At 32.3% G+C, this 13,684-nt stretch overlaps 1 protein-coding gene across 2 annotated transcripts in view; it reads left to right on the top strand.

Moving 5' to 3' along the window:
• LOC145277717 (uncharacterized) overlaps positions 1–13,684 on the top strand; it is a 606,741-nt gene that overhangs the window by 174,863 nt on the left and 418,194 nt on the right. The gene's annotated exons all lie outside the window — the stretch shown is intronic.

Here is a 13,684-nt window from a genome sequence, read left to right as displayed (position 1 = left end):
ATATATTTAAATTATATATATATATATATTTCATTCAATAAGTATCGCTAACAAAAACAAACAAACGACATCTACGTAAAAAAAATAGTCCTGCGAGATAGCTTAATGGGAGAGGCTTGGGCTTCTTATCACGGGGTCCCGCTAGATTCAGCCACTCTGATAAGTTGTACACGACAAAACACGTGTCAGTGGATAATTATATTTTAAAAATAATACACATGCCGCTCCCCATTTGAGGGTACCAAACTGGTCAAAAGGAAAATTATTCCCAACTCGCATTTAGGTAAAAATGCACTTCCCTATAAATAATTGAATTCATTCAATAAGTATCGCTAACAAAAATAAACACACAATATACATATATATATATATATATATATATATATATATATATATATATATATTTAAATAATAGCTGATGGCACTTAAGTAATCTATTTTTTTTAATGATTTTACTAAGAATTCTTCATAAGTTTTGATTTCGATTTCGATTATAGCTGATGGAACTCCAGTAGTCCATTTTTTTAATAAATAATTTTATCAAGAATTTTTTATAAATTTTGGTTTCGTTTTTGATTATAACTGAAGGAACTCAAGCTGATGCACCAAAGTCATATGGATATATTTTTTTATTTTTGAAACCATAACTTTATAATATATAAAAAATCGATTGAACATTAACTCTATAATAATATATACGAAATCTGCAAGATTCAAAATATCATATTTAAGCGTACTTAACGACCTGGCTACACCGGGCACCCTTGCTAGCTTAGTTAAATACTTTTTGAAGTTTTGACAAGGGTTACAATAGTATCAGAGCATCTCTAATTACGTCATGAATACCAACATCAATATGTTACTTATGAATGAGTCTCCTGTGGAATTTCCACAGGTCACGCTAATTGTTATTATTTGCATCTCGTTTTTGTTTGTGTTTTGTTTATTAACAGCAAAACAAATCAATTTAATAACCCATCAAATGTATATTATTAAAATAAAATTTAAATATTCCTAAAAGGAAGGTACATAATAGTTAACGAAGCCCAACAACCTCTCCATATTAAAATTGGTTTTCTAAATAGTATCATTATTATTAAGAAATTCGTTCGTAATAATGGGGGGGTTGTTAATATTATATTTTTGCATCGTTTTCTCATTTTACCTACCAATCGTCTACTATTTTCAACTGTTTATGAAAACTTTCAAGTAGCATGTTGTACACTAACGACGAACTGATACAACTTGGCTATGTTTAAAATCAAAATAAACCTTTTGTTGTTTTCAATTTTCAACATATTACCAGGAAAACATTTCAGAGAAAATATACCTGGAAAGAAAGGGATTTATGGAATAATTTGAAAATTTACGAGAAAAAAAAAACAAAAAAAAAAACAAATCTTTAATTAAAATAAATGTTAAAAGAATCAGAATCAGTATCTGGAATCGAATCGGAATCGGAAATTTAGAACGGAATCGGTAATTAGATCGGAATCGGGGAAAATGTTTCATTCACAAATAATCACTGGCAATAACTTCGGAACTTCGAGTTTAAATAACCAAGAAACTCTCAGCAATATTCAACAATGTCTACTTCTACGGGAAATGATATGTATGAGATTTGTTAATACGCATGGAAACAATCTAATTTTAAATAATAACAGTGTCACATGTTTGGAACATCAATATTTCGGCAATGTAAAGTGAAACAATAAAATAAAAACGATTAGGAAAACTCTCCTTGCCCTTTTATGAATAATAAACTCCCATCAATGTTTTCTGGTCTTTTAAGAACCGAAAAACAAGTGGGTACAACATTTTGATTTAATATAAAAGTTGAATTACATATTGATAAGTCCTCATTCTCGACTCTGGATTTCTTAGTGTAAATGGATTTTATAAAGTGCGTTGTTTTAAAAGCTTTCGCAAATTAAAATAAAAATAGGAAAAAATTCAAAGGAATTTGTGCATTTAATTTCGCCATCACCTCCCAGTATCCATGTTCTTTTATTATTTTGTTTTATTTTTTTGATTAAAACAAATGTATATTTACGTCTCCATGGATGATTCAGCAAAAGCACTGGGTAGAATAAAAATGAAATAAAGGGGAAAAAACTAAACCCACGTCGATATTAATAAATATTGTTTTGTTATAAATGCGATTCTTCCTTAATTTGTAATTGCTTTTTTTTTATTTGTGTCTCTGCGTTCTTATTTCCTTATTTTTATGTTTTGTTTTTTCTTGTTATTTTTTTGTTTTGTTTTGTATTTTTTTTTTTTCTCTCGTACTGTTTCGTCGCCATTTTGTAAATCAATATAAAATGCTTTCTTTTCTTGATTATTGGATTTTTGTCACTTATTCTTTCTGAATTTACTGTCGCTGAATACTTACTATAATATGAAACATCGACTGATGTTATCTGTCTGCCTATTTAACATGCTGAAACTTGCAGTTGTCTAAATCGAAATAGTAACGCTTTTTATGCCATATCGACCCTTTTTGTGATTATTTATTGCTAAAATACGAAAATACGACTATACGTTTTAGTTCGTTAAGAACATGCAAAAGATAAAGTCCATTGACTTACAATCATTGCTTTAACCCAAGTTGCTGACCGAATATAGTTACATTTGAGCGTACTTTTAATATTAAATACTAATCCATATTAATCCCTGTAAACTTTTGTATGTGTCGGACAGATACTATAATATTTAATCCATGCACCTTATCATTACAAAATTTTATGCAAAATTTCAGCCAGATCAACCAACATGTTTCCAAGAAGACTTCTAGAGTAAATGTGGTATTGTGGTTAATATTCTTTATGAACCACTTTTAGTCCCTAACTGCATGTAGAAAGGTTGCATTAATATTTAGTTCGCTGCCCTTTAACATAACAAAGGGTCATACAAAATCTCAGCCAGATTAGACCGGCAATTTCCGAGAGAAGGTGCATGGGAAATAAAGACAGCCAGACAAAGAGAAATATAATAAAGATAACCATTGCAAACGATTCATACATTAGCGTTATATATCTGCTTTACGACATATACAAACATTATTAATCTCGTCTGTGTTAGAGCATATCAACCCTATTGCCGAAATACGAAACAAGAAGTCTATTAAAAAACGTCTTTTTAAAAATATATAAGACTTCCTTAGTTTGTGTACAACTAGAAAAGAATACTTATTTGTAATACCGAGATACTATACTGAGACACATTGGCTATGGTAATTCGAACTTAGAACATATATATAGAACATATTCATAATACTAAAAAACAATAGAGAAACACCATGCCTTTTCGTAAGACCGTAACACAATTTTTAAAAAATACAATATTTAAAAACAACAAGTTAGAAATACAATAGAGGAAAACAATACCGAAAGACAATACCAGAAACACATTACTAGTAAAAACAATGCCAGAAAATAATACTAAAAACAATGCACAAAAAAAATAATACTGAAAAATAATGCCGAAAAATAATACTGGAAAACAATACCAAAAAATAATACCAAAACACAATGCCGAAAATTATCACTGATAAACAATGCCGAAAATTAATAGTAATAAACAATGTAAAAATATAATACTGAAAAACAACGCCGAAAAATAATACTAAAAAAACAATAATACTAAAGAACAATGTTAAAAGATAATACTAAAAAACAATATCAAAAATAATACTGAAAAACAATGCTAAAAATAATACTAAAGAACAATATTTAAAAATAATACTAAAATAACAATATAAAAAATAATACTAAAAAAAATGTAAAAAATAATACTAAGAAACGATGCCAAAAAATAATACTGATAAACAAATCCAAAAAATAATATTAAAAATAATGCCAAAAAATAATACTGAAAACAATGCGAAAAATCTAACTAAAAATTAATGCACAAAAAAGTGATACTAAAAAACAATGTTAAAAAATATGTCTGAAAAACAATGCAAAAAATAATATTGGAAACACAATGTTAAAAATGTTTAAAATAATAATAATAGTGAAACCACTAATAATCGTAACCATCTTAGTAATGATAGTAACAAATTTAGTAACAATGATGATAATAAAAAACGGTAATAAGAATGGCGATAATAATAATAATAGTTATAAAGATACTACTAGAAAAATAGTAATAGAAATAAACATAATCGCAGCAATAATGATAGTGATGGGAATGATGATGTCAATAACATACCAAAAATGATAAAAAAAACAGGAAAGATATATATATATATATATATATATATATATATATATATATATATATATATATATACTAGCATTTCAGCCCGGCGTTGCCCGGGTATTTGGCGGTGTACGTTGAGAAAAAAAAAGCGGTCAATTTTTTAAACTTTGACCCCTATTATGATCCCTTAAAATTTATTGCTTTAGGCTCAAATTAAGTAATTAAGTTAGATCCATGTCCAAGGAATCTGTATCTAAAATTACAAGTGTTTAGACCAAAAATTGTCGGAGGAGTATGGTAGAGTTCTCAAAAGTACAAATCGTTGAACTTTGACCCCTTAATCGCCAAATTTCTGGTCGAAATCCGATCATATCAATTTTCCCAAATCTCAGTACCCTGTGTATTAAATTTCGAGTCTCTAGGCTTAAAATTGACAGAGTTATTGCGTATGGAAATGTACACAGACACACACACACACACACACACACTTTCACTTTATATATATATATATATATATATATATATATATATATATATATATATAAGTGAAAGTGTCTGTGTGTGTGCCCATTTCCATACGCAATAACTCTGTCAATTTTAAGTCTACAGACTCAAAATTCAATCTACATACATATACACATAAATACACCCATGGACACACACACACACACACACACACACACACACACACATATATATATATATATATATATATATATATATATATATATATATATATATATAACGCACGAACACATGCATACATACATAGACATATACAAAACATACACACACAGATATGGTGCCCGGAAAACTCGTCTCCAGAAAACTCGTACCCGAAAACTCACCCTTTTTGCTAGGTAGGAAAACTGGCCCCTTATAAAATAAATATCGATTGAAAACACATTTTATGATCGTTCTTGAAGGAGATATCGTCTGTAGAAGAGAATACACATCCCATAATATTTTTAAAAATATTTTTAACTCATGTTTTAAAAAAAAAAACTTTATTCCGGAGTCAAGACACGGGAAAAAACATATATTTATTTTTAAAAAAGACTTTTTTAGTTTTCACACTTTTTGTGCTATTACGAAACAAAAATAAAAGAAAGAAAACACGTATTATCAAAGAAAGTAATTATTTTAAGAAGAATTAATTTAGTTTAAACAATTCTTGTGTTATTATGAAAAAAACAAAAAAGAAAACACGGTACTTATGTATTTTTTGGTACCGCGCAAAAATAATAACGTTATTTTTCCGAAAGCCATTCTTAACATGATGAGGGAAGGGTATCGTTTAAAAGTCATTTCGGGGGCACTTGTGCAGTATATAGACGGCGGCTATTGTTAGTGGGTGATATCTCCAATTTCTTCCTGGTCAAATAGCGAGGCAAATAAGTAACAAACAAGATTTTTTTCCGAATAGAAAAAATTAAAAGTCTGCTCAAGAAAATATAATTTTAATAAAACAATTTTGTAACAACAATATTGGATTTTTGTAAAGTAAAATAGCTTCTTTTTTTTTCGAACAAATAAATAATTTAAATGAAACCTTTTTCTTTTAATTTAAGTGACTTTGAAGCGTCAACAACAAATTAATAATTTAAATGTTTTTTGACCGAGAAGCGCTATCTGGCGACAGTTGAGTGAAGTGGGCCAAGAAAAGATGGCCGCCGTCCTCATACTGCAAATTGCCTTTTGTTGTTTCGTGTGCACAAAAAGTTCGGTACTTAAAGGGGACCGTGGACACAGCGTAAACTGTGTTTTTATTTAATGATTGCACCCTCAAAGCGTTTTCTTTCACTTTCTTCGATTTTATTTATTATATTTTTTTATATGTTTTCAATCGATATTTATTCAATAAGTTTTCTTACCGAGCAAAAAGCGGCGAGCTTTCTGGGTATGAGTTTTCCTAAATTCACACGCACATACACACACACACACACACACACACACGCACGCACGCACGCATATATATATATATATATAGACACACATAAGGACAAATATATACATATATATAAAATATAATAGATTATACTACCACTACTACACCACCACTACTACTACTACCGCTACTACTTCTATTTTAAAATTACTTAATCCCCGTTAGAATTTATTTTATCATCATTATTGTTTACTATACATTCTTCTTATTATAATTTTTCAACCCATTTCACCGGGCTTTATCCTCTTGTCTTGTCCAGTTTATTGCTTTTAGAAATAATCAATAATACCATCGGCTACTACAATTTTTATTTTTTACGTATTAAGATGAATAGTACTCTTAAATTATACATATTTGCCTGTATATATATATATATATATATATTGGATTATTTATCTTCCACCAGACTATCCATTCATGTGTAATCACCTTTTTCTTCACCATATTCCCTCTGCTTCACTATTTTTGTTTTCAAGTAAGATCTTTGACTTACTTGTTGTTTCATCAAATACTTTTGCATGCAAAATCCGATCCCGAATTTTGCTAATTCCTACCCTCTGATGAGAAGGAAAGTATTTCTTCGAAACTCCGCGGATTAAGGACTATCCACTTATCTAATGTTTCCTTTTCAGATTAAATATGTTTTTAACTCATTTCAAAGTGTTTTTTAACATGTTTTTTTGACTGTTTGCTCATATATATATATATATATATATATATATATATATATATATATTCATATATATACGTATGTATGTAATTTATATATATATATGTATATATATATATGTATATATATATATATATATATATATATACACTTGTGCCCGATATTATTCATACCCCTCGGATCTTTGAGATTTCTATAAGAATATTGCTCAAACCAGAAGGTAGACAACATTAAAGGGATTTCAAACAATAAATCAAGCATAAACATTTAATTTAAACTCAACAAATAAATAAATTATGTAAGTTTGAAACATTATACAAAGAAAAACAATAATGGCACTAGTTCAAAATTATTCATACCTCTCTTACTAATAGTCAATAGCATGCCCTTTATTCTTAATAACTGCCTGTAACCGTTTTGGATATTTATCAACAAGGTTTTTACAAGCATCAACACTGATTTTTGACCATTCTTCAATGCAGTAGTTCTCCAACTCCCTCAAATTTCTAGGTTTCCGCTTTTTAACCTCAGTTTTCATTATGTGCCAGACGTTTTCGATAGGGTTCAGGTCGGGACTCTGGCTAGGCCATTCCAAAACATTAATTTGATTATCCTCAAACCATTTCTTGACTATTTTGGCAGTATGTTTTGGATCATTATCCTGTTGAAGGACCCAGTTTCGTCCTAAATGGAGCTTCTCCGCATCCTGTCTAATGTTTTTCTGGAGTATCTCCAAATATTGCTCCTTCTTCATGGTTCCAACTATCTTGACCAAACTACCTTGACCACTAGCCGAAAAGGAGCCCTAAAACATTAGGCTACCACCACCATGTTTCACCGTGGGTATGGTGTTCTTTGGGTTGTAAGCTTCTCCTTTCTTCCTCCAAACGTAAGAAGCATCCATATGGTCAAACAATTCAATTTTTGTTTCGTCAGTCCACAAAATACTTGGGAAAACGGACTCTGGAGAATTCACATGGGTCCTAGCAAACTTTAGACGTGCTGCAAGGTGTTTTCCGGTGTGCAATGGAGTCCTTCTTGGTCTTCTTCCTTTCAGACCATTTTCATGCAGAGTCCTTTGCAATGTTTGCCTTGATATTTTTATGCCAGAAGACTCCAGATTTTCTAAAATGTCCTTAGTAGTGGTGATTGGATTTGCATTAACACTTCTTACAATATTCCTGGTGGCTCTAGCAGACAGTTTCCTTTTCCTTCCTCTACCAATCTAGTTGTTTGTTGTGGGGTGGCTCTGGAATTTTTTGATGATGCTCTGTACTGTTGCTGTAGGGACCTCAAATTTCTTGGAAATTGACTTGTAACCTAAACCATCCTTATGTGAATTCACAATTTTAGTCCTAAGATCATTACTAAGCTCTTTTTTCTTCCCCATTCTAATAATTTTTATTCTTTTATTGGTTTTCAGTTGATATCATTTTAATTTCTGAAAAAATGCAAAAAACGAAATGAAATTAATCAAAGGTTGTATAAAAGCATTCAAAATAAGAATCAAACAGGAAACAGACAGTCAGAAACTCGATTAATACTGAAAAAATAAGAGGGTATGATTATTTTTGAACATTGCAGATTTTATAAATAGCTGTATATTTTTTTTATTACAAGTATCCCGAGATTTTAAAATGACGAAAATGATCAGAAGAGGTTTATAAAGAATATGTATCAATATGGACGCAAACAATAAATTCTTACAAAGTTACATCTAATAAACTCAATTTTCAAGGGGGGTATGAATAATATCGGGCACAAGTGTATATATATTAAAAAAAACACAATTATTTACCAATACATTTTCAATATTTAATTTTCTTTAAGGGCTTTAGTAAAAGGTTTACTAAATCTTTCCATTGGTATTCTTTATTATTAGTAATAGTAAAGCTTAAAAAAATGTTGACCTCTGCGGTCTCTGCCAAATTACTCAGTCGATTTCTGGTCTAAACATTTGAAATTTTACATCAAGGCAATTCAGAGATAGGGCAAGCGTTTTAATCGGTTTGGGTCGAAAATTTGAGCTGCCAAGAGGTTAAAGTTCCAAAGACTTGATCTTTTCGGTATCTAGAATACTACCCAGCTAATTTTTTGTTTTAACATTTAAAATTGATAGATAAAAAATATTCAGACATGCGGCAAGCATTTTAATCAGTTTGGGAGCGAAAATTGGCTTCCAGAAGGTCTAACTGGAAATAGTTAACCTTTACAGATTCTACCAAATTTGTTCCGCCAATTTAGGGTCTAAACACTTGACATTTTAGATGTAGGTAACTTGCACATGGGTTAAGGTTTTTAATTTGATTTGATCCCTAAAAAATAAATTTTAGGGGAGTCAGAATTGGGTTCAAAAAATGGACCTCTGCGGTCTCTACCAAATTACTCAGCTAATTTCTGGTCTAAACATTTGAAATTTTACATAAAGAGTATTCAGAGATAGAGCAAGATTTTTAATTGGTTTGGGTGGAAAATTTGAGCTGTCAAGGAGTCAAAGTTCCAAAGATTTTATCTTTGCAGTGTCTAGCAAACTACTCAGACAATATTTTGTCTAAATATTTGAAATTTATAAATAACAGGTATCCAGATATGCGGCAAGCAAAAAAATGTTGAAAGTGTTGACCTTTGCAGATTCTGCCAAATTCCTCCGCCAATTTTGGGCCTAATGACTTGAAATTTTAGATGTAGGTAACTTGGACATGGGTAAATTTTTTATATTGATTTGAGATCAAAATAATAAATGTTAAGGGGTCAAAATTTAGGTCACATTTATAAAAAATTGACCTCTGCGGTGTCTAGCAAACTACTCAGCCAATTTGAGGTCTAAACATTTGAAATTTATACATAATAGTATTCAGGCATGCGGCAAGCATTTTAATCAGTTTGAGGGCGGAAAATTAGCTGTCAAAAGGACAAAGTCGAAAGAATTGACCTTTGCAGATTCTACCACTCCTCCGCAATATTGGGTCTAAAAATAAAAATTGATCTCTGCGGTCTCTACGAAATTACTCAGACAATTTTTGGTCTAAAAGTTTGAAATTTTACATAAAATGTATTCACACGTAGGGCAAAAGCCGGGCTGATATGCTAGTATATCTATAAAAGTGAAATTTTCTGTCTGTCTGTGTATGTGCGTGTGCGTGTGTCTGTGAGTGTACATTACCCTACCAAACTACTCTGTCAATTTTCAGTCTACAGACTCGAGATTTGACATAAGGGGTATTGAGATTTCGCAAAATCGTTTTAAGAGGTTTTCGGCTAGAAATTTGCATGTCAAATGTGTTTCGCGGAATTTTTATTGGCAACGTCATTCTTAGACCTATGCGGGACAGTACTTTTTACGTGCACTGATGATGTAACTTTAACGGCATAATCACATTGACACACCGGTTCTCGCTGGATCACCGAAGTTAAGCAACGTTGAACCTGGTCAGTACTAAATGGGTGACCATTTGGGACGACCAGATGCTGTATGTGCTCTCCGCTTATCTCGGCATTCTTTTCAGTCGTCCTGGACTTCTCCTTGCCAATGGACTCAAACAGTGCCGATTCAGGAGAGGTGTGGTTTGGGTTGCACAAGCCTTGCCTCACAATTACACGCACAGCTGCCCCTACAGGGGGTATCCTTTGTCATTCGAGACTGAGCAGAGGCATCGATATTACATGCAAGTTTCTCCGCTATTTTTTGAAATTCTCTTCTTTTATTCAACTTGTTTTTACTAGGGACCTCTCTCTCTCTCTCTCTCTCTCTCTCTCTCTCTCTCTCTCTCTCTCTCTCTCTCCCTATCTATCTATCTATCTATCTCAGTGTTTTTGGGTTTTTTCTCTTTTTACACACTCCTAGCGTACGGCGATACTTTCACAAATAGAGCTTTTTCGAAAATCATTACTATGGAACTGCTTCCGTTTAGATTGCAATATGGTCATTTTCAAATCCAATAAAAACGTAGTTTTGCTATGGACCGCCCCCCTTGTAAGTAGAGCTTGGTTCATTTCATAAGTATTTGTCAATCCTCTCATAAGTTTCTTCATCTTAACTGAAACTTATTAACCCTTATCCTCGAATGGTGTTTTGCCTTGATAAATAGTGATCGCTTTAGTAAAAAGAAAAATACTGTCAACTAATTCAAATAATCTGTATTATTTGGATAAGTCGGACTTCTGTTATCATCTGTCGAACTCAGGAATTCGCACAAAATTTCGAATGGAAACTTTTTTTTAATCCACGAGAGTGAACGTCTCTCGTCCGTTAGCCATTACTATTAGAAGTTTTAAATAAAGTCACAATTGTGTTTTGAGTGCCCGTTGCTTAGTGGATAAAACACTTGGTGAAATTCAGTTATGAAATTCAATCTTCTGGATGTTGAAGGTTCAATCCTCAGTGCGGAAGACACTCACAATGAGAATGACAGAAATAGTTCGAAAAGATACACTTAAAAAGGTAAGAGGTTATATCGGCCGAAACCTTGTACAAATAAAAGTCAAAGTGTGGAAAGCAGTCAAAAGGACCCAAATAAAACTGAATCATCAATCCTCATCCTCATCATCATCATCATCATCATCATATGAATCCGATATAATTCGATAGCATTGGTTTCTCCGGTATTATTCTAGTAAGAATTTTTTTCTAGAAAGACATCCAATACTTACGGGATGGACCAGGTAAAGGTTGCCAACATCCTAAGTGAAAGTGTTTGTTTTTTGTTTTTTTTTTTTGCGGAATGAGCTAGATTCATACTTGGGTCATCCAAGTCGTCATTCTGTGTCGTTAACCACTTGACTGTCAGCTCTCAGAAACGTAATTAAAACGCTTAAACCGATATCAAATTGAAACGAACAATTTGTTTTACTCGTTGATTTCGTAAGCTTTCTAGTCCACCAGCATTCTCGCACGTTTTCCTGGGGTTTCAAAAATCATCAAATTCTCTCTAATCATAAAAGTTCTTTGTTGAATTGTTTGACAAAAGCAGTCGACTATAGTTTTGAAAAGTCTCGTATGGCGAAGTATATAAACTCTCTCTTACCGAACTATGATTGCTAATCAATTAGATAAACTCTGCGAATGTTGTGGATCATTATATAGAAGGAAATAGAAGCAACATCCATTTCATCATCAACAGTTAAAAATAGGATTCCACATTATTAGTTCGATGGTAGCTTTCTATCCTTATAAAGCCTGCTCATCATCATCATCATCATCTTGTACGAGCACAAAGATTCTATTGCTGTAATTGATTTCTACGATATTTTCCTCATCAAAATTCTTTCTAGAACGACATCGGGCACTTATGGGAAGGACTACAAGAAGGTTGCCAACATTCTATGTGAAAGTGTTTTTTGTTTGTTTGTTTTTTTTTTACAAATGGGAGTCGAACTTTTAACAACCAGGTAGTTAGTCCGTGTTATAAACCAATTGACCACCGTCACGTCTCACAAAAGTGCTGTGAAATTGTAAGTTTCCGAAATAAAAACACGAACGAGGTTTAGTGGAAACAAAATAGATTGAAAAGAAAGCCAAAGACAGTTTAATAAAGATATTATGACTACCATGTCATATACAAATAAGAGTATAATAAAATTATTATGAGTGGCAAGTATTAGACCGGATTATTCAATATCGAGAGGCATTTTCTCGCGATATTTATAGCAAGAAGAAGGCTTTATTAAAGTCCATGAGGTAGGTTGCATAACAAAAGCGAAGAATGAAAATTGATAGCGATCCATAACTTTTATTCCAACACTGTAATTTCAATATAGGTTAATATAGTCATCATAATATTTTTACTGGTTTTGTACCCCCAAACAAGGCACAGTGACAGTTGAATGTAAGGGCTGCTATTTGGGACAAAATCTGAAGGGACACTATGATAGCAGCAAAGTGTCTGTTCACATTACACTTAAAGTTCTGTATTACCGTCAGGGGAACGTGAATTCGGGAAGAAATTCCAAAGGGATATAAATATTTCGAGTAGAAGACGTTCCGATATCTAAGAATCTCTACAGTGTAGGGGTGTGATTTTGCTGTCTGTCGGGTTAGTCGGAGGTGTTTACGTAGAGGTGATATAAGGGCATGGAGTTCGTCGGAGCACTTTTCATTAAAATACTTGTAAAATAGGCAAAATGATGCAACATTTCGTAAATGTGACAGAGGTTGAACTTTAGACGACAGTGCGGGACCTATTAGGTTGGCGATTCTTTCTGAATCCTGACTTGTAGCAGATGCACCCGCCCAAATGTACCATTTAATCCAGTTGGTTCGAAAGCATCACTTAGCAACATCCACGTGGCCCCTCCTTCAAGAACTTCAACAAGGGAGTTAATTCAATCAACAATGATGTACCTGCTGATTCAGACGAATTTATTTTAGCTTATTGGGGACTGTTGTCAAGGAGACCACAGGGCTCTTACTTAATAGACTACTAGTGGATATTTGCCTTGTGGATATACTGGAAATACAGACCTGTTTTATAGGTAAAATAAGGACAGTTAATATCGCATTTGCTGTAAGATAAATACAAGAGAAATGCATTAAGCTAGAAGCGTCTTTATATCAGGTTTCTATCGATTTGAACTAAGCGTTTCACAGAGTCAACGGAAGTAAACTCTAGATAAGACATAAAAAGTAGAGTGTCCACCTAAATTCGTGCCCTGTATAGAGATAAGAAGGTCTGGGTGTCTTTGATAATCAATTGTCTGATACATCTCTATTGCCATAAAGAAGGCTGATAGTCCCGCTCCCACTCTTTTCCATATTTTCTTAACTGTCTTGTTTGCGTACGCTTTCCAGGGTAGAGGTCTCAAGTTGCGATTTCGAACCGCCGAGGCTTTTGCTAAAATACAGAACGTTTAATCCCAAAATGAAT

This window comes from Euprymna scolopes, chromosome 6, assembly GCF_053919585.1.
Source record: "Euprymna scolopes isolate OS-2025 chromosome 6, ASM5391958v1, whole genome shotgun sequence".
NCBI classification, from domain to species: Eukaryota; Metazoa; Mollusca; class Cephalopoda; order Sepiida; family Sepiolidae; genus Euprymna; species Euprymna scolopes.
Note: the sequence above shows the minus strand (reverse complement) of the source record. Positions and strands in the feature narration are given on the sequence as shown.